The sequence below is a fragment of the Lepidochelys kempii genome, chromosome 1 (genome assembly GCF_965140265.1).
Source record: "Lepidochelys kempii isolate rLepKem1 chromosome 1, rLepKem1.hap2, whole genome shotgun sequence".
Taxonomy (NCBI): Eukaryota; Metazoa; Chordata; order Testudines; family Cheloniidae; genus Lepidochelys; species Lepidochelys kempii.
The window spans coordinates 271,736,230-271,764,007 of NC_133256.1; the positions used below are offsets into that span (position 1 = coordinate 271,736,230).

General features: G+C 43.5%; 1 long non-coding RNA gene across 1 annotated transcript; it reads left to right on the forward strand.

Annotated features, from left to right (window-relative positions):
* The first annotated feature begins 10,920 nt into the window (after window positions 1-10,920).
* On the forward strand, window positions 10,921-22,028 carry LOC140905046 (uncharacterized). Its single transcript, XR_012156723.1, has 3 exons — window positions 10,921-10,956; window positions 12,227-12,348; window positions 21,983-22,028. It is a non-coding gene; the product is annotated as an uncharacterized lncRNA (long non-coding RNA).
* The last annotated feature ends 5,750 nt before the right edge of the window (window positions 22,029-27,778 follow it).

Below are 27,778 nucleotides of genomic sequence, written 5' to 3' on the forward strand. Positions count from 1 at the left end.
ATAGGAAAGCATCCTCCTGTATTTCATGTTTTCCACTCAAGTCCTGATTTCACATATCCTATTTACCTTGGGCTGAGAAATAGGTTAACTGATGGACATAATTTTTGTCTTAAATATACGTTTCTTGCTTTAGAGGATTTAAGTCAGACCCTTATATAACATCGTTTCTTGTGGTTTAATGGAGTAAAAAAACCCTTCTTGCTTCTGAGTTCTGCAATAACAATCACATTCTCAGGAAGAGGAAATGAGCAGTGTAGTACACACTGTATCTTTTAAACACTAACCATTGTTAAGAGCATGTTGCTGCAGACAGAGTGGCAGCAGGGCAGGAGGGTGGGAAGCAGGTGTTACCTGCAGGGAGCACAAGGCTAGCAAAAACAGTTTAGTAATTCAGATAAATTACCCACCCTGACTCTACCCTCTACCAAATGGAAAGACTTTTTAATACCACTAATTGCCAGTATGGGAAAGCTTAACAAATGCCTGAGGGAAATGGACAGTTAAATTTCTCATCTTTGGCCTCTTATTGGAAAAGACCTTGATCTCCTTCTTTCAGTCTCCATAGGATTACATTTCACACCTAATACTATAGTCTGAGATAACTTGGCTTCCCGATGCCCTGCTATGGATGAGTTCTTTGCATTACAAAGAAATCAAAACTCTCTCCCTTCTTGCTAATCCTTCTTTGTCCTTAACCTAGCCCGTTCTCCATCTCTTCTACCTCAGAAAGTGAATGGCTTCACTGCAGAGTGAGCTCAGATTTGCCTATCCCAGGTGGAGCATCTCCATTGGAAAGCCCGCCTCACACCACACCCATGTGGCTATGGCTATGCTAGTGCTGTATCAGACTTGGGTGGGATACCCCAAAGTTACATTTGCCAAGAGTGAGGCTGAATGTAGGTGAAGTTGACCAAGAGGAACTTTATTAAACCCTGTGCACTGCTCTGTCCATGTGGCTCTGTTTTTTCTAGGATAACTCCACCCATTTCTTTTTCCTCTGGTGTCCCATCAATATCAGTGACTCCAGAGAACATGGGCCTTCTGAGTCCACTTCTACTGATCATGATACATCTGTCCCATTTTATAAACATGTTAATATAAATATTAAAACCAAATAATTGGCACCCAGACACCAAGCCATTGTCCTTTCACCCTGAGGTAGCTAGCATGTAGCTGAGCTGGAGTCTCATCTTTATGATATACTCAGATGGCTACATAGTCTTTGAGATAGTCTGGGCTCCTCAACTGGCAACCACACTAGGAGTGACCTTTCTCTGTCTCACTCTCATGTGTCTCCAAGTCCAGCAAACTATCTCTGTGGAGTCTCCTCCCGCCCTTGTGGGGTCAGCCTCCGGACGGTTCACTGCCTCTCTGTCTGGAACGATCTCTGTATCTCTATAGGCTCTCTCTGGGTGTGGTGTCTGCTGCCTCCTGTTCCCTTGGATCACTTGTCTCTCTGGCAAAGTCACCTTATATGACCTGGGTACCACTGCACCCGTCACGACTCCTTTATTCCACCCTTCTGGTGTCTCTCTCTAATGGCTAGATCATGCCAGTCTCCGGGGCTGGTAGGTCATGGACAGATCTGTCATATTCTAGTGCCTGCTTTCTCAGATTGTTGGCCATCTTCTCTCGGCAGCACCTCCATCCTGCTGGCTGCAAGAGGTCTTTCCTCACTGGTAGCAGGCTTTTGGTCCTTTGTTCCACCAGTGCCTGCGCTGGATGTTTTGGCAACCCTGTAATGAGGTATTCCTGTGTGCCAAAAATGCTAACAATGCTAAGTCAGAAAAAACATCCTTGCGTAACAGCCTCTTAGCTGCTTTCACAGCTGATTCCACTTTACCATTACCCTGGGGGGATCCTGTGGGATGAGGTAGCATGGAGGAGAGACCACTGGAGCAGGCTGGACTGGGAGTGGGGCACGGGCTGGCACTTTCTGCTGCCTGATGGCCATCATGCCAAGCAGCCACTCCATCAACTCCCTATGTTGCTGTTGCTCTCTCCACTGCAGCTGTCAGTCTTACTCCCTCATGGCATGGTCCTGGGTGATGTAGTCCACTACCATCTTCTGCTCCCTCTCCAGTATCTTCTCAGCTGCAGCCTGGCGCTGCCAGTCCTGCTCTGGGGGCTGGTACAACCAGCTAGCAAAGTCTCTGTGTATCTCCTGCAGCAGCTTGTCTCTGGCCTTTTTTTCTTTTCCCCTGAAGGTTCTTGTACCTCTCACTGACAGTCAATGGCATTCTTGAGTGGGGAGGGGGATTCATCCGGACTGGTGTAGATGTCTCAGAAAAACATGATTTGTCCTTTTTGGGGAGGCACTGTCTCTCCTTTAAGTTCTGCACCACAGATGTAAAAATTTGCAATTTTTCTCTCATTGGCAAGTGGACTCCTCAATTTCTTTGCATTTCCCTGCTCTGTGGCTGTTGTGACCAGTTTCTCCACACCAAAAGTATGGCAAGTGATGATATGTTGTTATATTATATAATCGCTATATGTATATAAAAACCTGAACCTTGCTTGTTGTGGGTTGGGTAGTGGGAAAAAGCACCAGAAAAATATATAGGCTTCCTTGCATTTGTGGGCATGTACTAATGCTCCCTGCTTTGCATGCATGCAACACTGCATGCCTCAATACGACACTGCTTGCATGTTTAATTCCCCCCACCCCTTTGGAATCCATCTTAGATCACAGGTGACTGGGTAAGAGGGAGGGGAGGATGGGGAAACAGCAATTCTTCAACCCTCAACTGAAGCTTTGCAGGCAACGCCCAGCCCACAGCATGCGTGATTGAGACTGGTCATAACCAGCCAAAGCCCCGCCCTCTTATTTTGTAATACCTCCCATAGCAATCACAGACAAGCATAATTGCTTCTTGCCCAGCTGCAGTGATGCTGGTTCCTCTGCCTGTTCCTCTTGGGTCTGTTCCCCCATCACATTCCTAAAGATATCCTGGGTGTCCAGCAAGAGAAACTCATGGGTGTGCCTCAAAGCAGTTGAAGGGGTGGAAGGTATGCATCAGCTCTATGTCCTCTCCTCCCTTTGCCCCCAGTCCCTGCTGCTCCACTCCTTCTATCCCTTCTTCATTTTCCAATAGCTCATCCAGCAGAAATGATGGGTCTGTACTCAGGGCAGGGCCCATCATCGAATGGGCATGTTTTTGCTGAGCTGGACATGGCATTGTGATCCTTGGTCTTCCTGTATGCAGTCTTTGGGGTTTTGAATTTTCTCTCTACACTGAGGTCCTGTCTGCTGAATCCACTGCCAGCTTCTTGGAGATCTAAAATTGCTGATTTCAGATACATCTGTCCAATTATGGGTCTAATTGACTTCATAAAAGAGGTTCACCAGAACCTTGGTGTCAACTCCTGGCCAGCTGGCAGCACGCTGGGAGGAGAACTTCTCAGATGGCATCTTTTCAGATGCCATGGAAGTGCAGCAGAAAAATCACAGGCAAACATGGGGTTTAAACACTAAGCCAGTGTCATTGACTTCCAGTGCAGAGGAAGGGAGGAGGTAGAGAGGGAGAGGATGGTAAAATGCAGCCCAGGGGGAACAGTGGGAAGGCATTAGAGGACTATCAGTACCTAGGCTTGAATAGCCTGTGTCCTCTCTGCAAAATAGGTGGATTGCCAGCCCAGAAAGAGGTTAAACCTGGGCCCTAAACTGTGAGCCAAGTATGCTAGCCCATGCTTGAAGCACCTTCAAATCTGGGTGAGAGCTTTTTCTGTGTAGATGAGGGGTTTAAGGGCAACACCTGGGTGAGAGCCTGGGCTAACTCTGCAATAAAGATGTAGCCTAAGTGTTCTTATATGCATTCCTTCCAGTCTTGATGGCCTCCAGCTGATTCGGGTTGAAAGCTGTCTCCCATTTCATGTACCCAGCACCTGTAATTGGAAACTATAATATAGTACATAGCCACTCTCTTACCTAGTGCCTTCTTAGGTCATTCTTCAAGTTGTATGTGTTAGGATGTAAGTACTGACTTTAGCATGTCATTGTTTATGTGAGGGAAACAGGCTCTCACCATAGTATCCCATTGTACTGACTGCTCCCACACAACATGTGAGGTTATGCAGTGCAAGAGTAGAGAGTCACAGGTGCTACTTCCCTGTGGAGAAATGCTGTTCCATTCCCCACTATCACACTTGTTTTGTTCTGTGGGATATTCAAAAACATCCAGTATTGGCCTCACTCTTCTCTCATTGAAGTCAATGGGAACTACAGCAATAGGCCAATGCTGAGCACTTTTGAAAATCCCGTGCTCCTTGATATTAAAAAGTCATTGCAGCCGTCACTTTGGATTTCTTTTACAAGAACTAGATGGAAATCACTTTTAATTCCTTACAAAAGGAGCAAGATTGTGGCATTAAGCAGAGGAAATGATGGTCACCCAGGTTAAGTATTTATAAATCTTTATGATTGCAGAGCAGAGCTACATGGCTACATTTACCCTCTTCCACCACTACAGCCAAGAAAACGGCAACAAAATATTTATACCTACTTGAAAATACAAGGGAAAATTACATAGCTTGAAATTCTGCTTCTCTGAAGAGATCCGCTTGTAGGATTCTCATTCCTGGCTATTTACGCCTTAGCATGAGACTGCCATAATTCCCCGAGGGTTCGAGCCTGCAGCATTGAAATCAATAGGCACAGGGCCGAACAGCTAGCTCTTAGAGATTCTTGACCCTTGATGGTAGCAATAGCAGAACAGAGCACAAGTCAGATCCCCTTTTAGTTGTTTTGGAATGCCCACTGCTGAGTATAAATGCTGCCCTCCGAGGGTTCCAGTCAGTTCCCTGAACTGAACAGGTGGTGAAGCTCTCAGGAGGAAAACTCAAGATGATCAACACAAGATCAAAAATGTGCCTCAGAGAAAATTTAAAAAAAAAATACGGAAGCATATCTGCAAAAGGGTAAGCGCCAAACTTTGAGGGGAGGGGTCTGTGTGAGAGGGTGTGAGAATCCAGCCAAATGATCTCATCAGAGAAACAGAATTGCAAGGTAATTAATTTCCCCTTCTCTAAAGTTACCGTCTGTGCAACATTATCTCTCTCCTGGAGAGGTAAAATCTCAAGGGATGTCCTCAAAGAAAACTGAGTGTGGAGCTGCAATGAGCAAAAATAACAAGGCCAGTACCCACTGTGTGAAGAGGGAAGGTTTGTTTATATATGGCTGTTGTTGAGTGAGGAGATCTAAAAGATAGGAGAAAACAGTCAGAAGAATGTCTGAAGTACTGTAAAGAGTCTGGTTCTATGGCTATGTCTTTACTGCCGAATTAAAGTGAGTTTTTACATGGAGATTGCTAACTCGAGTTATGTATCTCACTGTAAAAAGCCTTGCAGAGACAAGGCTCAGGAATTTTTTATCAATGTGGCTACAATAGTTAACCCCCACCTGAAGTTAAATTTGACTGTATTAGGGTAAAAGCTTTAATGCCTTGTCTCCACTAGGATTTTACAAAGTGAAATCGCTAACTTGAGCTAGCCATCTCCCTGTAAAAACACATCTTTTTGGTCAGTCAAATGTAGCCTGTGTCCGGCAGTCTGCACCCACAGACCATGGAACTGGCCAAGGGACTGACTGATAATGGCCTCAGCATGCATCAGGTGGGTCAACTGTTAAAATAAAGTGGCACAAACTAAAATGTAACTACTTCAGACCTATGACTGAGCTATGGAAAAGAATAATAGGAAATTTCAAACATTCGAGCAAGTCCCTGAACTATTCATTTGCAAGCTTAAAATTAATGTTATCCTCTGCTACATGCTACATTTCAAAAGCTGCTCTTCCTGCTTTGCACCTTTGATAAATCTGTAATATGAATAGAGACCTGCCAAGTTTCACTTATTTTGCATTCATTTTAAGGCAGTATTTAAAGCAGCCCTCACTTATGAAAAAGTCTTTTGCTTTGTTTTTTCAATGAGGCATTTAAAATCTCACACACACTGATTCTCAAGTTTTTTTTTAAATGAGGCTGTCATGGTTCTGACAGCTCTGTATACAGCTTAGAATTTTCTTCCACCAGTGTGAAAGGATAGGATGATGATAAGCAGCAAAAACAAAACATCTTGTAGTGGAATAAAATTCCTAAGGTTCTTCCATCAAACATCCCTTCTTGCCCCTTCCCCAAAATAGCTTATATTTTTAGATTAATCTCTAATTTAGAGGAAGAATAATACCTAGCTCTTATAAAGCACTTTTCATTAGTAGATCTCAGAGCTTTACAAAGCAGGTCAGTGTCATTATTGCTATTTTGGAGATGAAGAAACTGAGGCACGGAGAGGCAGTGACTTGCACAGTATCACCCAATGGGTCAGTAGCAGAGCAGAGAATAGAACCCAGGACTCCTGAGTCCCAGTCCAATGTCCCACACTGCCAAACCAAATGTGTGCACCTAGAGTTTTTATGGGGAGAAATTCCAATAATTACATAAACAACCCTAAACAAAATGGATGGTATCATTATCCAGCTTAATCTGCTAGGAGGTGTAGAGTTAACTCACAAGTGTTTAGAAATTTCATTTTATTTCTTCCTGTTGGAAGGAGATTTTTCTGTTCATCACAACTATTATTGGGTGGTATAGAACAAAAAAGTCAGAAATGGGCAATAATTCTGAAACTAAAGGGACTGTGAGGAGCAGCAGAGACACTGAAAGGTGAATGGGGAGAGTGAGGGGAAGCAGGACAGTGGCATTAGCATGAGACAGATTTAGGAGCTGCAGGTGGAATGGGGTGCATGGGGATATGGAGCAGGAGGGAGGCTGAGGGAGATGTAGGGGGCAGAAGGGAGGCTGGGGAGGAGCAGAAGGCAGTGATGGGGATGGGAGACGGAGAGGATAGAATAGCAGCTCCCCCAGCTAGTGTTGGTGAAGGGGAGACCCCTCAGAGCAGCCAGTGGAATTCAGTGTTGCCAACTCTCATGAATTAATTGTGAGTCACAGAATTTTGGTATCTGCAGGAGGAGCTGTCACAAGGACATGATACACTCCTCTGAGCTCACCGTTTTCAGGGCTGGGCATGCAGGCAAAGCTCTGTGCAAGAGCCTTGGGGCTAAGGATGTGGACTAAGCTAAACAGGGAAGACTTGGTATAAAATGTCACTTGCTAGGTGAACTCGAGGGCTGTGGACAGAGGCAGCTAACAGGAGAGTTTCAGAGAGAGTTTGGAGCAGGAGTGTGAGAAGCTTTCCTTCCAGGATCAGTACTATGTGTGATACCAAGATGACCAGTGATGGAATCGTGGTGACCTGCAAAAAACATGCCATGTTCTCTCCCTGAAGCCAGATGGGATTTCCTTTTCATGAAATGCAAGTTGGGAGATGTGTTGGAGGAAAAGATTCTTGGATTGGAGGGGCAAATTATGCCACTGAGATCAGAGAAGCTGATTTGTTCCTAGACAACCAGGTTCAGGTTCAAAGAAATATGGAGCTGGCCACCAAGAAGTCAGAGAGAAAGGAAGTCAGAGAGGAGGCCTGGCAAGAGGTCACGGTGGCATTCTGCACAGCTGGACACAGATGAAGATAGGCAGGCTGTGACTACCAGAGAGAAGAGAACTGAGAAGAATTCCACACAGCTAGAAGTTCCAAATCAGTACCAGGCCCTTGACATGGAAACTACGGAAGATGCATCTCAAGATCCAGCAGATCCAAGGGAACAGAGAGATGAATGGAACACACATGTGGATGGCAGCTCTGCCCAACCTGTAAGAAAATCAACCTTGCCGGTAAAGAGTTTTCCAACTGTCCAAGGAAGACAAGTGATCCTTGTTGAAGATTTACTACTCAGAAGACTTGAAAGAACATTCTGCAAGGACAGGCAGACAACAGGACAGTGTGCTCCCTTCCCAGAGTCAAGGCATGAGATATCACTCTAAGATTCTGAAGCTGACTGGCAAGGATCTATTGGTGATGGTTTACATTGGCCCTAATGACACTGAGTTGTGGGAGACCTTGAAGATAATAGATGACTTTAAGGAACTCCGAAGCAGTAAAGGCTGCTATAAAAAATGTATGTATCTGTATCAATATCTTCATCAATATCAATATCTTGTTCAATATCTTCATAAATGATCTGGAGGATGGTGTGGATTGCACTCTCAGCAAATTTGCGGATGATACTAAACTGGGAGGAGTGGTAGATACGCTGGAGGGGAGGGATAGGATACAGAAGGACCTAGACAAATTGGAGGATTGGGCCAAAAGAAATCTGATGAGGTTCAATAAGGATAAGTGCAGGGTCCTGCACTTAGGATGGAAGAATCCAATGCACCGCTACAGACTAGGGACCGAATGGCTAGGCAGCAGTTCTGCGGAAAAGGACCTAGGGGTGACAGTGGACGAGAAGCTGGATATGAGTCAGCAGTGTGCCCTTGTTGCCAAGAAGGCCAATGGCATTTTGGGATGTATAAGTAGGGGCATAGCGAGCAGATCGAGGGACGTGATCGTTCCCCTCTATTCGACATTGGTGAGGCCTCATCTGGAGTACTGTGTCCAGTTTTGGGCCCCACACTACAAGAAGGATGTGGATAAATTGGAGGGAGTCCAGCGAAGGGCAACAAAAATGATTAGGGGTCTAGAACACATGACTTATGAGGAGAGGCTGAGGGAGCTGGGATTGTTTAGCCTGCAGAAGAGAAGAATGAGGGGGGATTTGATAGCTGCTTTCAACTACCTGAAAGGGGGTTCCAAAGAGGATGGCTCTAGACTGTTCTCAATGGTAGCAGATGACAGAACGAGGAGTAATGGTCTCAAGTTGCAGTGGGGGAGGTTTAGATTGGATATTAGGAAAAACTTTTTCACTAAGAGGGTGGTGAAACACTGGAATGTGTTACCTAGGGAGGTGGTAGAATCTCCTTCCTTAGAGGTTTTTAAGGTCAGGCTTGACAAAGCCCTGGCTGGGATGATTTAACTGGGAATTGGTCCTGCTTCGAGCAGGGGGTTGGACTAGATGACCTTCAGGGGTCCCTTCCAACCCTGATATTCTATGATTCTATGATCTATAGATAATGGGAAGTTATTAGTAATGAATATAAATCAGAAGTTAGTTATTGTAGAAAATAGAAAAGGGAAGCAAAGGGACACAAAGAGAAATGTACGGCCAGCAGAATTAAGGACAATAAGAAGGAGTTTTTTAAATATAATAGGGAAAAAAAGATTCCTGAGAATTGTATTGGTCCATTAATAGATGAAAATGGTAGAATTATCAATAATAATGCAGAAAAGGCAGAAGTATTCAGTAAATAACTTCTGTATTGGGAGAAAAAACAGATGATATAGACTCATCATGTGATGATGATCGCACTCTGTCCACTCCACTAATATCTCTGGAAGAGGTTAAATAGAAGCTACTAAAGCTAGACATTTTTAAAGCAGCAGATCGAGATAACTTGCAAGTAAGAGTTTTAAAAGAGCAGACTGAGGAGCTGACTGGAGCATTAATGTTGATTTTCAATAAGCCTTGGAGCACTGGGGAAGTTCCAGAAGAATGGAAGACAGCTAATGTTTTCCAATTTTTAAAATGGGTAAACGGGATGACCCAAGTAATTATAGGACTGTCAGCCTGACATCAATCCCAGGCAAGATAATGGATCAGCTGATATGGGACTCAATTAATAAAGAATTAAAGGAAGGTAATGTAATTAATGCAAATCAACCTGGGTTTAAGGAAAATACATCCTGTCAAACTAACTTAATATCTTTTATTTTTATGTGGTTACAGGTTTGGTTGATAAAGGTAATAATGTTGATGTAATATACTTAGACTTCTGTAAAGCATTCAAGTTGGTATCGCAGAACATTTTGATTAAAAAACTAGACAAATTCAGACTGGAAATAAGGCATACATTTTAATGATGAGAGTAAATAACAATTGGAGCAACTGTTAAAGGGTCGGAGTGGATTCTCCATCACTGACCATTTTAAAATTAAGATTGGACGTTTTTCTAAAAGATCTGCTCTTGAAATTATTTTGGGGGAGTTCTATGTGTTATACAGGACATCAGATTAGATGATCACAGTGGTCTTGTCAGGTCTTGGAATCTATGCAACTATGAATCTGTCCTGACACCGAGTCCTGCCTTCATGTATGGCCCTGTAGCAGAGAGAGGGACATGGGTCAGAGGAAGGAAGGGAGTCATGGAAGTGGTGCTGCGGGGTCCCAGATAGATTAGTCCCAGGGCAGCAGGAGGCAGAGAAGTGCTTCTGCTAGGTCCAGACAGTAATAGGAAATGAACAGCAGTTCCCCTGTCTTGGGGGAGCGGGGAAGAGAGGTTAAATGGAGTCTCCAGCTGAGCAGCCAGGGAGAGGCAATCATTTTGTGTGTATTAAAAGTTGACTTTTCAATCTTTTTATCACACACACATTGGTAGAGGAATATAGAGGAGTCAAGAAGTAGAAAAAAACAGACTAAAAACTTTTTTTTTTTTAAAGAAACGTTACTTTTTGGGCCAATCTCACGGCTTTTGAGGGTTTGACTTGAAATTTTTGCTCTCTTGAGGTTGGCAATACTGTGTTTGTCAACCCTCTAGTGATTGATCAATACACAGAGGAGGGTGGGGAGTAACTGTATTTTTCATTATCTGAAGCACATGCTGCTCAAAAACACCTTCCAATAAATTTGAATCTCCCTAAAAAGCAGCATGGGGCCTGGTGACACAAAAACAATTTGATGTGATTGGGAGTAGTGACTGAGGGCCTGTAAGAGTTTAACAGAGGGGCATCTCTATAATGATATCTTATCTTATACATAGTGCATAAGGGGTGTATGTATTTGAACAGCTAATCTGATAAATTTGAACTTTATGTTGTCAGACGTTACTGGTGTGGTGCTCTGCTTGTGTTCGGTGATGACAACAGTTGGCTGCGTGCGTGTTCCCTCTGTATGCTGTCCCAGCTCTGTGCAGATAGCTAACACAGCAGACCCCGAGAGAACCCCCAATAACCACAGACTCTAGTAAGGTATGAAGGCACATCGGGCAGGTTTATTGCTCAAACGAAGCACAGTGATAGTTCCCCATAGACTTTACAGGGCATACTACGAATTTGTGCTCCCTGGCAATGGACTCAGCTCAGTCAGTGGCGGGACTTTCCACTGCCCCCTAGGCTGGACAAAGACACCATCCCAGGGATGCATTCTTATACACAGGTACAAACAAGTTACACAACGCTCCTGACGTATTGAGGTGCAACTCCTTTACGTAACTATGCACCACCCTTCTACGTAGTGAGGTGCTGCCTCTCACCTTGTACATGTTGGTTCAAACAAAACAACTCTATCCATCATACTAGCCTTTTGCCCCTGTCCTTGTTATCTATGTGGACGGTATAGGAATGTTCTTGTACAATTTGTGTACAGTTCTGGTATCCAATACACTTTAGATATATGTTTGTGCAACAGCATATGTTTATGCAACATCAGCCTTTTACTTGCCAGCTTCTGTGAGCAGGGCCTGCCTCTGGCTCACAGCTTCACTTTACTTTATGTGAGCAAAGTCTTGAGCATTACTTTAGCTCAGGCCTTAGGTCTCATACCGGGCCTCTGATACCAGGATTTATGTTTCAGGGCCTCATCTTACTACACTTTACATTTAAAGTGTTTTAATAGATTGAAAACTTGCTGATGTGATAAACTATAATCTCTTTTTTTCTCTTGCTCCCACGTGTTTATAGTAATAGAAAACCACAATATTGATTAGAACTTTCTTTACTTTATAAACTGCTCTTTGTTTTTCACCCCAGTTGATTCTTCCACTGTTCACATTAACACCAGGCCATAAAAAACCCTACCTGAATTAACTGCTGGGCCCATAGGAATCCTATTTATTTATTTATTTATTAAATCAGTTTGGAGGGTGTGCTTGTCTCTGAACAGAACAAAAGGACACATGGGGCCTGTGTCCCTAAGGGCCCAATCCTGAAGACAATTACTGACCATAGGTCTTACTATCATGAGTCATCATCGCTGATGTTAAGTGGGTTGTAATGGGAATCTTGGTAATTTCCAGGATTAACCCCTTTGTAGACAAACAAAGAAAATACTAATATTGCCCACCACAAAAATCTTGAGTCAGGCCTCAAAAATCATGAGGTGTTTTTTTTTTTTTTTTTAATTATACATTTGGGGGTTATTTTCTTTCTCTTCTGGTTTAAGAATTTGGGATGTGTTTGCTTCAAACTTTCAAGCTTTTCTCCACAACCATGAAGGCTAGAAATTTACTTTCTTTTTTAGATGACAGCTAAGAAGCTGAGGAAATTCCATGACTTGAGGAGCTGGGTCATTAAGAAAAACACCAAAGATCATGAGACTTATGATAAAATCACAAGAGCTGGCAACGCTGCACTGGATGATCAGTACGTAGAACGTACCAAGTTAATTATAGAGCACTAATAACTCCATCCTAAGGCAATACACTTTTGAGTTAAAAATGTCTTTTAAAGCTTCATTTTGAACTAACTTGAAGTAGCTGGTACCAGAGTAGCAGCCGTGTTAGTCTGTATTCGCAAAAAGAAAAGAAGGACTTGTGGCACCTTAGAGACTAACCAATTTATTTGAGCATAAGCTTTTGTGAGCTACAGCTCACTTCATCGGATGCAAAAAGTGAAAAATACAGTCAGGAGATTTATATACACACAGACCATGCAAAAATGGATGTTTACCGTACACATTGTAAGGAGAGTGATCACTTAAGATGAGCTATTATCAGCAGGAGAGTGGGGTTGGGGGAGAGAAAACCTTTTGAAGTGATAATCAAGGTGGGCCATTTCCAGCACATTTCCAGGAGTTAACAAGAACGTCTGAGGAACAGTGTGTTGCATGTGTTCCTTATTGCACTGAAATAAGCCAATGGACCCCACACGGTGTTCCAACAGACTCGATTCTGTTACCGTTACAAAAAAACATTGAAATCAGTAGGCAGCTGCCACTCCAAGCTGCATTAAGACTGCATTTGTGCAGCCAGTTTGTACTGTAGTGTGTTAAGAAAATCTTTCCTTTCAGTTGCCATATCAGGTTTTCAGATCAGAACTCTTCCCAGGCTTTCCACCTCCAGGCTGTTCACAGTGTCGAGTGTTCTTTTCCTGTTTATCCTATATGCCTCTTTATTACTAGGCATTTTAAAAGCACATTCAGGCGCCCTGCTTGTTTTTTCTAAAGCTCTTCCGGGATCTGCTGGCGTCTTACAGCAGGTCATCCTGTTTTCAGACAAAGTTCCGGCCTTGTTAAAAACAATCATTTCTGGATGTCTGTGTGCGCCACTCTTTTGTTTAATCATCCTTAATCCTTGAGACATGAAACTGAAACCCCAAATGTGTTTGTTTATTTATCGCCCAAAACTTTTAGTCCATAAAAAAAAAATCCCTGGAAAGGTTGTGAAGAGAAGATCTATCCAAACACCGTAACTCTATCAAACAGCTGCGTTCAGAGGCACTTTGCACCCTCAGAAGGAAGGCTACAAGTTAAAAAAGTATTTTGTTTTTATTTTAAAGAAAGCCTACCATCCCCACCACAAATTCCCCCTGACTGCTGCTGGTAGCATTATTTACCCAGATGGAATTTGCAGCCTTACTCCCTGGGGACTGGCATAGGGGGTGGGTGGGAGGGGCCAGGGGAGTCCACTACAAGAAAATTTCAGTCAACTCCTCACTGGTACAGAAGCAGATTTGAAGGACATAAATGAGAACATGGGGCCAACGGCTGGGTTGATCAAATGTTTGGGCATAATCCTGCTCTCAGGGTACAGGTTACAGCTCTCTACAAAGTGGGGTGGAGGGCGCCGTTCAAATCCTTGCTCCCCCTCATGCAGGGGTGGGGGGATATCGAACATGGGTCTCCCACATCCCAGGTGAGTAAGTGCTCAAACCACTTGACTAAAAGTTACAAAGTGGTCACCACCTCCTACTTGGTGTGGAGAGGGGCAGATGCCTGGTTGACTTAGGCACGTAAACTGCCTGACTGCAGGAGAGGGGTTCCTAGGCGCCTCCCTACAGCCCGGACTTAGGTGCCTATCTCTATGAGAGGGGCGGGGCTTAACACACACCCTTGTCATCAGCATCTCCCATTGGCTTAGGCGGCTCCCTACCTAGTATACTGGCTTTTGTGAATCACATTCCTAGATGCCTAGTTCTCCCCACTCATTGTATCTGGAGCCTCGGTGCCCAACTCAGGCTTTGTGACTTGCAGTGTTGTTCTTGCAGTGACCATGAGTTGGTTGAGTTCAGGATCCTGACGCAGGGAACAAAGGTAAGCAGCAGGATACGGACCCTGGACTTCAGGAAAGCAGACTTCGACTCCCTCAGGGAACGGATGGCCAGGATCCCCTGGGGGACTAACTTGAAGGGGAAAGGAGTCCAGGAGAGCTGGCTGTATTTCAAGGAATCCCTGTTGAGGTTACAGGGACAAACCATCCCGATGAGTCGAAAGAATAGTAAATATGGCAGGCGACCAACTTGGCTTAATGGTGAAATCCTAGCGGATCTTAAACATAAAAAAGAAGCTTACAAGAAGTGGAAGGTTGGACATATGACCAGGGAAGAGTATAAAAATATTGCTCGGGCATGTAGGAATGTTATCAGGAGGGCCAAATCGCACCTGGAGCTGCAGCTAGCCAGAGATGTCAAGAGTAACAAGAAGGGTTTCTTCAGGTATGTTGGCAACAAGAAGAAAGCCAAGGAATGTGTGGGCCCCTTACTGAATGAGGGAGGCAACCTAGTGACAGAGGATGTGGAAAAAGCTAATGTACTCAATGCTTTTTTTGCCTCTGTTTTCACTAACAAGGTCAGCTCCCAGACTGCTGCGCTGGGCATCACAAAATGCGGAAGAGATGGCCAGCCCTCTGTGGAGATAGAGGCGGTTAGGGACTATTTAGAAAAGCTGGACGTGCACAAGTCCATGGGGCCGGACGAGTTGCATCCGAGAGTGCTGAAGGAATTGGCGGCTGTGATTGCAGAGCCACTGGCCATTATCTTTGAAAACTCGTGGCGAACCGGGGAAGTCCCGGATGACTGGAAAAAGGCTAATGTAGTGCCAATCTTTAAAAAAGGGAAGAAGGAAGATCCTGGGAACTACAGGCCAGTCAGCCTCACCTCAGTCCCTGGAAAAATCATGGAGCAGGTCCTCAAAGAATCAATCCTGAAGCACTTGCATGAGAGGAAAGTGATCAGGAACAGCCAGCATGGATTCACCAAGGGAAGGTCATGCCTGACTAATCTAATCGCCTTTTATGATGAGATTACTGGTTCTGTGGATGAAGGGAAAGCAGTGGATGTATTGTTTCTTGACTTTAGCAAAGCTTTTGACACGGTCTCCCATAGTATTCTTGTCAGCAAGTTAAGGAAGTATGGGCTGGATGAATGCACTATAAGGTGGGTAGAAAGCTGGCTAAATTGTCGGGCTCAACGGGTAGTGATCAATGGCTCCATGTCTAGTTGGCAGCCGGTATCAAGTGGAGTGCCCCAAGGGTCGGTCCTGGGGCCGGTTTTATTCAATATCTTCATAAATGATCTGGAGGATGGTGTGGATTGCACTCTCAGCAAATTTGCGGATGATACTAAACTGGGAGGAGTGGTAGATACGCTGGAGGGGAGGGATAGGATACAGAAGGACCTAGACCAATTGGAAGATTGGGCCAAAAGGAATCTGATGAGGTTCAATAAGGATAAGTGCAGGGTCCTGCACTTAGGACGGAAGAACCCAATGCACAGCTACAGACTAGGGACTGAATGGCTAGGCAGCAGTTCTGCAGAAAAGGACCTAGGGGTGACAGTGGACGAGAAGCTAGATATGAGTCAGCAGTGTGCCCTTGTTGCCAAGAAGGCCAATGGCATTTTGGGATGTATAAGTAGGGGCATAGCGAGCAGATCGAGGGACGTGATCGTTCCCCTCTATTCGACATTGGTGAGGCCTCATCTGGAGTATTGTGTCCAGTTTTGGGCCCCACACTTCAAGAAGGATGTGGATAAATTGGAGAGAGTCCAGCGAAGGGCAACAAAAATGATTAGGGGACTGGAACACATGAGTTATGAGGAGAGGCTGAGGGAGCTGGGATTGTTTAGCCTGCAGAAGAGAAGAATGAGGGGGGATTTGATAGCTGCTTTCAACTACCTGAAAGGGGGTTCCAAAGAGGATGGCTCTAGACTGTTCTCAATGGTAGCAGATGACAGAACGAGGAGTAATGGTCTCAAGTTGCAGTGGGGGAGGTTTAGATTGGATATTAGGAAAAACTTTTTCACTAAGAGGGTGGTGAAACACTGGAATGCGTTACCTAGGGAGGTGGTAGAATCTCCTTCCTTAGAGGTTTTTAAGGTCAGGCTTGACAAAGCCCTGGCTGGGATGATTTAACTGGGAATTGGTCCTGCTTTGAGCAGGGGGTTGGACTAGATGACCTTCTGGGGTCCCTTCCAACCCTGATATTCTATGATTCTATGATTCTATGATTCTTGTGATTTTTCTAGGCCACTAAAAGTTAGGCACTACTATGCTGAGCGTCACAACACCTGAAACCCTTTTGTGAGACTTGCCCAGGGCCACACGGGGAGTCTGAAGTGGAGCAGCTAAATGATCCCTGGTGTCATAAGCCCCAAGCTAGGGCGCTCCTCACCTCCCAAAATATTGCCATGGGGGGGTGGGGGGGAATCAACTGGCTTCCTTTCCTTAACAGCCGCAAACAGGCACAACAGCAAAGCACATCTTAAACAATCTTCACATTGCTTTCTTGTATTGATTCACTTATTGGGATAAAGCTAAATTTCAAGCATATCTTTAGGGGTCTGTGTACTGTTACATTTTAGAAGGTGTTTAAATATATATCAAGATATATATTTAAAGGTACTATTGTCTCCAATCCCATTATGAGAACGGGTTTTACTGTATGATTCATGATGCTGAGCACTCATGCAAAATGATCATAAAGTTTTGGGCTTTAGTAAGTTTTACCCATGACAGTCCTTATGCGTAGATGTTACACAATCTCTAACCCAGCCACTTTGATCTTCTACGTTAAAGTCAATGTGGCCAGCTGGATAAATAATATTAAGCTCAGCTGTGCTTCCTGTGCAAGCAAGTGATAAAAAATTGATAATGTCCTAACTTTTTAGAAGCACAGGTGCTTTAAATCAATGGAGTGAAGCTCACTGAAGCTAATAATACTGAGCCAGAGCCCACATTGGAACCAAAAAACTTTCATATGTTCATAGTCTTTTATTCAGATCTGGAGTTTAAATAAGGCGATTTTTTTCGGTAGTTGCAAACAATGGGCCAAATCCTCAGCACAGCTCCGCTGGCCACAATGGAATTACATTGATTTACAGAAGCTGGGGCTCTGCCTCATTATATTTTCAGCTTCTCTAAAACCTAAATGGATTGTTAACTTTCAGAGAGACACTCTGAGCCCTCTGCTACGACATCAACATCCTATGATAGTTGCTGACTTCCTGCTTGTGATTTTTTCCCCCTCAAAAATAATGACACTCTTGAAAGCTTGAGATAAATATCCTGTTAAAAAACAGATGATCAGGCTGAATATTATCATCCTCATCTAAGTCATTAATTGCGGGGGAGTGGAGATAACCTGTTTAACCATGTTTTATTACTTACAAATGGTATTTCTTGTAGAGCAAAACTTTAATTTTTTCTGTGTGATCTTTGGGTGTTTTCAGTTAAAACCCTCCACCCCCTTCTTAATTCTCTGAGGGTGAAATTCATCCCCATGAAGAGGGCCAGCGCAAGACCTAGGTGCCACTTCAGTGCCACTCAAGCCCTCGGACAAAGACATAGATGGGACTGACATGTTGCAGAGGCCTTGTGCTGAGTTTCATTCTTAGAGAGACTCTCCTTTGACATATGAAATTAAGGTCTTGAAACTGTGTCTTTGATGAAACTGAGTCACCCTGGGATTGGGGAAGAGAGGCACGAGAGGCTCCTGCAAGCAGAATGCCTTTAAAAGCGTGTTGCTTGTAGCGACTGAGGGGAGGCACCTATGCTGCAGCTGTTCCACAAAGGTGCAGCCATCCCAGAACTGCAAGAGCTGGGTGTAGGTCTAGCTCTTGCCACATCAATTAATTCAACACTGCCACTCTTTAGTGTTGGAGACCAGTCTGCCCCCCTGTGAGCATGTTTGTCTCCCTCCTGCAAAGTGACCTCTCACACATAGGCAGAGGTAAAATCAAAACAACAACCCGGCAGTGCCAGAGTCTGTCTTTCCTATATGCAGATGACAAAGAACTAAGTAAAATGGTTCCTGTTTGGGAAAATACTTGTAAAGGCTTTTTTCTTCTCATCTCAGTAACAGAAATCAAATCTGGAACATCTGACGAGGAGGACAGACTGTGCTCAGATGCAGAGCCTGACTGAGTTCATGTCAGGCTGTTACCTCAGGGCCCACAATCTCCACTTCCTCCTTGGTCTTTTGTCACTTCCCATGCTCCAGCCTAACCACAGTCTGAGTTCAGTGACACCGCATTGAATGGACATGCCCAATGAGTAGTCAGTCTTGTGTCTCCTATTCACCCCACCCAGCCCTCCATTTCTTGGCCTCTCACCAAAGGTCAGAAGCTCATTTTCCTTTTCTTCTTTTTAAAGGCAGTGTACTGCCATCCACTTGTTGGGTGACCAGGGTACCCACTCAGTTTTAAGCACCAGAACTGAACTGGAGTGAATATATAGAGCTTGTGAGTAACCGAGCTGTTGGATTCATTTCTTTCTGACTTTACCTGATTTTCTTCTGTTGGTAATATAGAATATATTTTTGTAGTGACTCAGCTGGGAGGTAATGTGGACTTTGGCTGGAGTAGGAAACAGTCAATTAACACTCCTGGCTCCTATTCCTGACATTGACACTGACTTGCTCTGTATGGTACTTACCTGATCCATGCCTCAGTTTACCCATTTGAAAAACTGGTATAATACAGGGATGTGGTGAAGCTTCATGCTTGAAAATGGGATTCATATAACTAGGTGCTATGGGGATATAAAAGCTACTACTTTTATTATTATTTTACTATTTTATTATTATTTTACTATTTTATTATTATGGTTGTTATTTATTAAGTAACACATTTACAAACAATGCTTATCAATCCAGACCCAAGTCAATTTACATAGACACACCTAGTAAAATTAGAATACAAATTGTTCCATTCTGAATCTCCACTTCAGATCCTGGGCCTGAGAAAGCTGGTCATGTTATCCAGATCATGTTATCCAGATGATCCAAAAAGCATCAGATAGATTGCATCAAACTATGCTTCCTCAAAACAGACCAGCATCTGACTACCAGGTCTTACTAGCAGAGTGGGATCAGATTTCTATTTCCTCTCTTAGACTTAATGATAAAATAATGTCATATTCATAAATTTAGACTTGTAAGTCTTGGGGGGGAAAGGGCAGGTAACAAAAACCTTCAGTAAGAGAGATTTCTTGTTGTACAGCTTCTGCAGTTGTCCTAGCTGCTTGTGTTTAGAAGCTCATGCAAAGACTGATGTAGGCTGAACAAGTAACCTCGCTAGCATGTGCACCATACTTCTTACACACCTGATGCAGTGGAGGCATTGTATGTGTTATTAATGAGTCTCTGGAGTCAAGCCAGTTATTTTTAAATAATTAGCCTATCTCTGAAGCTACAAGAGACTGATTTTATAAGTGAGGATACAGAGCTCCTGGGTATGTCAGATCTTGTGCTTATTTCTCTCTAAACTTCTCTGTATAAATATATGTAATAATACAGGTGACAGTTTATAGCACTGATTTAGATATTGTGGAGAGTACACGCCTACTGAGAACTTGTTAGGAAGACATAGTTCCTTTATTTACTTTACGGTTACGCAAATGCTGGGAAGGAACAGGGAAAAATGTGGCACTGAAAGTTTCTTTGTTTTTGCTCATTGGATTTAAGTAATTCCTCCTGCACACATCAGAACAATGAATCCCCTCACCTTACTTGTCTGTGGGAGATACAATACCATAGATTTGCACTGCAGATCTCCAGCAGTTGGTAGTGTTTAGGGACTGGATTGAAAAATTACACTGACTGGAGATCCAAAACTTAGAGTGCCAGATTCTGAGGTGAAGTGTAAATTAGACCCTACTCCTGCACTAACTTAGACTGTCTTACAGCTACTTGCACCTATACTGCTGATGCCTAAAGGAGTCTTAGCTGATGTTACATACTCACCAGTGAACCACAAGATGGTGTCAGAAGTTCTATGTTAAAATAGCTCCTACTAATTAATTAGACACACACTTGGCTAACAACTAGGTTTGTACTCAGAGGACACAGGGTTAATAATTGAATTCCTAACTGTGCACTGCTAAAGGCCTAGTACTCTGTGTGCTCTCTGTATGTAGTTAGGCACACAGTTAATTTGCTAGGTGGATGAGAACCCCCAGCCGCGCCACTGCAGTCGATAAATTCAGTCCTCCCTCCTTTCATTACTAGATCTCACAGATTATGTTGTAGATGCCACTCTTTGTGAATGACAGCTGGGAGCTCATCCCTTATGCAAAAAAGTATCCCCAGGGCCTTATCTGGCCATCCAGAAGCCATAGGCACATTTAAAATTACTGTAACTTGTTTTGCTGGACATATCACTCATGCGCACCTGGATACGCACCATTGTCCAGAGAGCTGTGAGCTGCCCATCAACTGTATCTCAACTATGAAGAAACTGAGACAGTACATGGGGAGATGAAGACTCTGCTGAGTCTCTAGAGTGAGGAGTGCATTCAGGGTGATTTGACAATCACAAAGTGCAGCAGTGAATCTCTGAGGGCCTTGCTGACAGCAGGATCCAGCACTGTCATGCAGTGTCAGGAGACAGTATAGTCAATGAAGGTTTCCTACAATCAGGTGAAAGACTAGAATAAGGTTCCTGGCAACTGGTGGACAACTTGTCCCTTTGTCAAGGATCTGGATCAGTTGCTTACAACTAGACCCACCATGGAACCTACGAATCACGTGGCCAGTGGGGAACCTGGACCTGGACCTCAGGTGCCAGCAGAGGCGGAGAGGGAAGATGAAGTTCAGGCATTGAGTTATGGATTTATTAATGTGTACTGTTTGGCAGTGCAGCATGTAGCTTGTGTCATGTTAAAGGTGAAAGGTAGTGCTGAGGGTGAGTAGTTTGAATGCAGCCATGGCTTTGGTGCGTATGTATCTGTTTGGTTGTTTTGATGGCAAAACTGACCGACCATTACTTCCAGTCTGCAATATGCCTCCTTATAAAATTGTTTTCCTCTCTTGCATCTAGTGTTCAGTCATTGAAAATCATCAGTCAGTAATGTTGGGTCAATGCCCTGGAGAGAGATGCTGTGAGGATTTCCAACATGAGATCTGCTTTCACTTAGGACAATTTCAGATCTGTTTCTTAAGGAATGGGGATTAACCTAGGTAGAAGCAGAATGCAGGAGGCCAGTAATAGTTATGTATGTATAGAGTGTTTATTGATACCTGAATACACAAAGATTTGAAAGATGTGGTATTTACCCAGAAAGAATATTTATGCACTAGCTTGTATTTTTGCATTTTAATACCAGAAGCCCTTACTTGTGGACTGTGCCTTGACATAATGGGAAGGCATTCCTATGATCCTGAGAGCTATGTTGGTGGCTGCTCTAACTTCCAGTAGAGCCACCCAATTTGGACAGGGACAAAGGGTAGGGACCAGACAAAAAGCAGTTCACTGATCCTCCAGGTTAGAGGCCAACAACCTCACCTTGTTAAAAAAAAAAAAAAAAAAAAAAAAGTTTAAGTTATAGAAATACAACGAAGTAGCCATTCCAGCCACCAGCATGCTGAGACGGGATGGTGGAGCCTTGTTCATGTCCTAAGTGATGGTTGAAAATGCGGGAAGGATTCCGAACACCAGACACGCAGTGGCTTAAACTGGGAGGGCAGAACGGAATGCAAAAGACAGCAAAGGGATGGAACCACCAGATATTCTTTGCTTTGCCCCACTATTTCCCTGCCTTTTATCAACTGTCTTCCTGTTTCAGTGGGACAGTGGTGAGATGTGTGGCTCTGAGGAACTCACAGATGCCTGCATGACGGGAGCACAGCACACGGGACAAGCTGAAATTATTGACCAGCACAAAGGGACTGGAAAACAGCTGGATCACGGCATCAGGGATTTTCCTGCCGTGGAGGACTCCCCAGGTAGTGTGAACTGGCACAGGGCATAGCGGTTCCTGCATCACACTCCTAGCATAAGGGAGCATGTTGAAGGCCTGGGCAGAGCACTACTCTACTCTGGTGATCCCTAGCTGGCCAATGGCCCATTAAGGGCCATAACCAACCAGCATACAATAGAGCAACCCCTAGGCACAGAACCCACTAGGCAACACTGCCTCCCTTAGACTAGTCCTTTGTCTTTGACTCCTTGAATTAAAATTGGCCTATTTTACCCGTAAGCTCTGGACTGTAGAAAATTTCAGAACTTTGGAATAACAATGTTCACCATCTTTTTCTGTTTTAAGGCAGTTCCCACAGATACACTCCTGACTGCAACTGTGACAATTTCTATTTTGCTCAAGAGTAAAACTGCTCCAATATCTTGCACTAACAAATTACACTTTTTAAAATACCCCAAAACTGATTTAATTTAATGCTCATCAATTATGTGCATTAAATACAAGAGAACAACAATTAGAACATTTTGGGCTGTGAAAAGAACTCGGGGAAGCTGCCTCAAACATCAAAAGTGCTTCGCTATCCTGACACTTATGTAATTGTTCTGTGAACACCCACACACCGGAATAGACCTACCATGTCTGAGTCACTGAGTATTTCTATATGAATCTAAAATCTGTTCAGCCAGGATACATCATCCATAACGTAAGGAACACAGTGTAAGTATAATTTTAAAGTGATATCCATGATTCAATAATGTTACAGCTCACTTAGGCAGAAGGCAGTGATAAACTATTGCATCTTTATGGTCCCACCATGCTTTAGGGCTCTGTTCCTCTGAGTGGGAGAGAAAGAAAGACTGGCTGAGAGCTCTGTAGCATACTGCCCCGAAGTACCCCCACAGGCCCCTTACAGGAGGTTGCATTGTGTCCTAGCTCCATGGGAGGGCAGAGCTTGTTGGCCATATGCACTGGATTTCCCCACTCAAATGTGATGCAGAATTTACAGAGTTTATAGTAACCTGCAGAGTTTTTCTCTTTGCACTATAGAATGTCCTCTTCCCTTCCCCACCCTCCAAGGGGGCTCCAGAGACAGCCACACACAGGGAGACTTTAGTATCAGATTTCCTGTAGGAGCAGTGCTGTTGCTGAGCTGCAGGCAACACTGGGGAGGGGCCACTGTGCAGATGCCCTTGCTTCCAGTGGAGCCCCAAAATCTATGGGCTTAGTGGGTGACCCCCTGGCCTCCTCCTCAGGAGAATAAACCCCATTCTTCTTGACCAATTCCAGGGGAACTCTGTGAACTGAAACTCAGAATTCCCACTCTCCTACATGGGAATAACCCCATGTCTATACAGGGGCCTTTAGTGTATACAGTTGCTATCTGAATTCAAGCTGGGCAAACAGTTGTGCAAAATAGATTCAGACATATATAGTTGGCTTTCCTAATTGATCCCATTTCCTTTTCTGTGCTAACATGTTCTGCAGTTTAATTTCAGAGGATGTGCATATAATACAATATTTGATCCATTTGACAATTTCAGCACATTATTTTATATTTATATAGAACCTTTCCTCATGAGAGAACCCAAAGACCTCCCCAAAAAGACAAACTGATATGCCAATAAGATTCAAATTGCATGGAAATGTAGGTAGGAAGAATGTAATTAAAGCTAGCTAGAACCTGGCTAAGACAGCCAGGTTAACACCCTTACAAGAAGTGACACATGCTCTGGGCTGCTGAATAACCACAAGTGGTCATCATGAAATGTCTTACTGAAAGACAGCACTTCCCGCTGCACAGCAGCCCTGGCTGCTATGCTGAGGTCTTCATTTGGTGCAGACAAAGAGGGAAGAGTGTTAGCCATCTCCTGACTCACCAACATCACTTCTTGTAGCACATGTGCAGTTTGAAGTTTCGCCTCAGAGTTCTGATCTAGTCCAGCTCTACTTCGCTGCTAAGATCTGATGATATCACTGCACTGAGTGGCACGACTGCAGGATTTGTAAAACTGAACCCCAGTCATAAAAAAGCATCTTATAACAATTAATAAAGGAAAAGAGTTAACACTGCAAGGTGCCACCTGTACAATGGTGTGACAGAGGGAGCAGGGAGCGTTCAAGGAGCCATTGGAAAGGTTATGCACCTGTATATGCATGTGAATATAGAAAGAATGGGTAAATGTGTGAGAGGGTTATACTTTATTGCCATTAGGCTAGGACTAACACATTACTTAGGGAAAAGAATACCTGATGTAATTTATTTTTATGATATGCCTCTGGCACCAATCCACTGAATAAATAACAAGAGTTGAGACAATGAATGGCATTGTTATCATGGTAACATCACATTGAAAAATCCCTAACGGTGACTGGAGGGTTGTGCAGGACAGTTGTCACGCTCCTTCTCATAAAAACTAACATTGGCAAACACCTGTTTAAACCAATAAACATTAATTCTCGTCTCAACATTTCAGGAAATTACCCTTCCAGTTCCACCAACAGCAAATCCCATAAACTCTGGATCAAAGTTATAGTAGGGATTATGTATGTATAACATTATGCATATGTGCATTTTTTAAAAGGCTCTTATCCCAGAAAGATACAATTTCTGTATAACTTCCTAGGAGTGGGCAGAACTCAGAAAAATGTCCAACGCATTTTTAAAAAGTCACTCAACTTTTAGGGGGTTCAAGTGTATTTTACCCTCTTTGCCCTGTTCTGTTCACACTGGATTCTCCCTTTACTATTCCCCCCACCCCACCCCACCCCGACAAGCTAATGCTTGAAGCTTCCAGATAAAGGGAGGGAATTAAGATGATTTCTAGGACACCAGGAGCATGAGGGATTCTTTGAACAACTGAAGTCTGGCAGTTTTCTTTATGTATGTGTTCTGTCTCTCCTACCTCTGCTTTTTTGGAAATGCAGCAAATTAAAACAGAATCTTAGTCCCCAAGTCACAAAAATGTAACTTTAAGCACATGAGTTGTCCCACTGAAGCCAATGATGCCATTCACATCCTTAAAGTTATGCACTGGCATTAAGCACTTTGGCAAATTGGGCCCTTATTTAGGATTATTTACAGATTTCAGCTGTGAGCAAAAGGGAAATTCTTCAAGACTTTCGGATGCAGATGTATATGCCTACCCAAATCCCTAGCGCTGCGATATTCTGGACCTGAAGTACATGCTGATCTTCATCAGGTCTGCAGTGCACAATCCAACTCCAACAGAAAAATGTAGTGTGAAAATTGGGTTGTTCATGCCTGGATTAGATTCCTAATTGCTTCTTATTTGGGGCTATGATATAAGAGCTGGAGCACATTTGTTTTCTTAAATAGACCAGTCCCAGCATGAGAACCATCCCTTTTGGTTTACATTCATTTTCTTTTCTTTCTTTGTCCTTTGAACTCATGGGTTAACCTGTGCTGTGAAAACTTGGTGCTTGTTTACTCTTTTCATGCTGTAGAACAAACCTTCAGTCCCCCAAAGACCTCATCCTCAGGAGGCAGAGCAACTATCTAGAGAGGTTTGGGACAGAGGGATCCTGGAAACCCAGAATAAAACAAATCTTTAACACAGAGAACAGAGAATTGTGTTCGACATTTTCTCACTACTGCTAGGGAAAAGGAAATCTAAGCTTGTTAGGTTACTTGCCATGTAGCATTAGTAACCCTGATGCCCTCACACTGAGTCAGATCTGCAGTTGGTGTCAAGTGGCTTAGCTCTACTGAAGTCACGATGCTTCAATGATGTTCTCACTGTACCATCAGGTTAGCCCTTATTTTGCTCTGTCATATCTTCAGAGCCTTTCGAGGTACAGCCAGGGCCAATCAGAGTGGGGGGCCAGGAGGGCCATTTGGCCTGGGCCTCAAGCTCAAAGGGGGCCTCAAATTTAGACACTTGTTAATTATTTGGCATTTGATAAGTTTCACAACTTGTTTTTATGCGCATCCCTATTGGACCAAAATGTGAGACACTCTCTCAGCTTAAAGCTGCAAATTTAAGCAAATAATAGATGTGATTTAATAAAAGACATATTTTTTTTGTTAACTGATATAGATTTTGTCATATTAAAGAGTTAAAAATGTTCACAAATATTAATCAAAATACATGGGTTCCGATGGCAGAAGATTAGACCATGTGTTGTCATTTTTTATTTTTATTATGGCTAGGGGCCTCAAAAGCTGGAAGTGGTCTGGGCCTCTCTGGACCTCTGAGAGGGCCTGGGTACAGCTTGAAATATCTCAGATGAGCATGAAATCTTGTAAAAGGTAAATGAGGCAGTTACTTTGGACAATGCACTGTGGAGTCCAGTGTCCTGAATGAAAGGCACAATATGCCTACATCATGAATAAACAGATGCTTTATTGGCTGTTGCTATTTTTTTCAAAATCAAGGTAATTGAACCACTTATACAATCATGAATATCTTGATTTTTATTTCTTCACTGTAGTCTATAAAACAAGAAAACACAGTTCATTTACCTTGGTATTAAAGAGCTTCAATCCCAGTCTTCTAAATTAAGTAAGGTATGTAATTATAAGAAAATAATTTAAGTGAGTTTTAATATTTGTTCAGTTTGGATCCTGCCTTCAAGGTCTATAGTCCTCCTGATGTGTGATGGATTTACTCAGAGCTAAAATAACGAGGAGTCCTTGTGGCACCTTAGAGACTAACACATTTATTTGGGCATAAGCTTTCATGGGTTAGAACCCACTTCATCAGATGCATGGAGTGAAAATACAGGAGCAGGTATAAATACATGAAAGGATGGGGGTTGATTTACCAAGTGTAAGGTCAGTCTAACAAGATAAATCAATTAACAGCAGGATACGAAGGGAGAAAAAATAACTTTTGAAGTGGTAAGAGAGTGGCCCATTACAGACACTTGACAAGGGGGGAAATTAAATTTAAGTTTTGTAATGACCCAACCACTCCCAGTCTCTATGCAGGCCTAATCTGATGGTATCCAGTTTGCAAATTAATTCCAGTTCTGCAGCTTTACGTTGGAGTCTGTTTTTGAAGTCTTTTTGTTGAAGAATTGCCACTTTTAGGTATGTTATTGAGTGACCAGAGAGATGAAAGTGTTCCCCTACTGGTTTTTGAATGTTATGATTCCTGGTGTCAGATTTGTGTCCATTTATTCTTTTGTGTAGAGACTGTCTGGTTTGGCCAATGTACATGGCAGAGGGGCATTGCTGGCACATGATGACATATATCACATTGGTAGATGTGCAGGTGAACATGCCCTTGATGGTGTGGCTGATGTGGTTAGGTCCTATGATGGTGTCTCTTGAATAGATATGTGGACAGAGTTGGCAACGGGGTTTGTAGCAGGGTTTGGTTCCTGGGTTGGTGTTTTTGTTGTGTGGTATATAGTTGCTGGTGAGTATTTGATTCAGGTTGGGGGGCTGTCTGTAAGCGAGGACAGGCCTGTCTCCCAAGGTCTGTGAGAGTGAGGGATCGTCCTTCGGGATAGGTTGTAGATCCTTGATGATGCATTGGAGGGGTTTTAGTTGGGGGCTGTTGGTGATAGCTAGTGGCGTTCTGTTACTTTCTTTGTTGGGCCTGTCTTGTAGTAGGTGACTTCTCTGTACCCTCTGGCTCTGTCTGTGGGTCTGATGAAATGGGTTCAAATCCACGAAAGCGTATGCCCAAATAA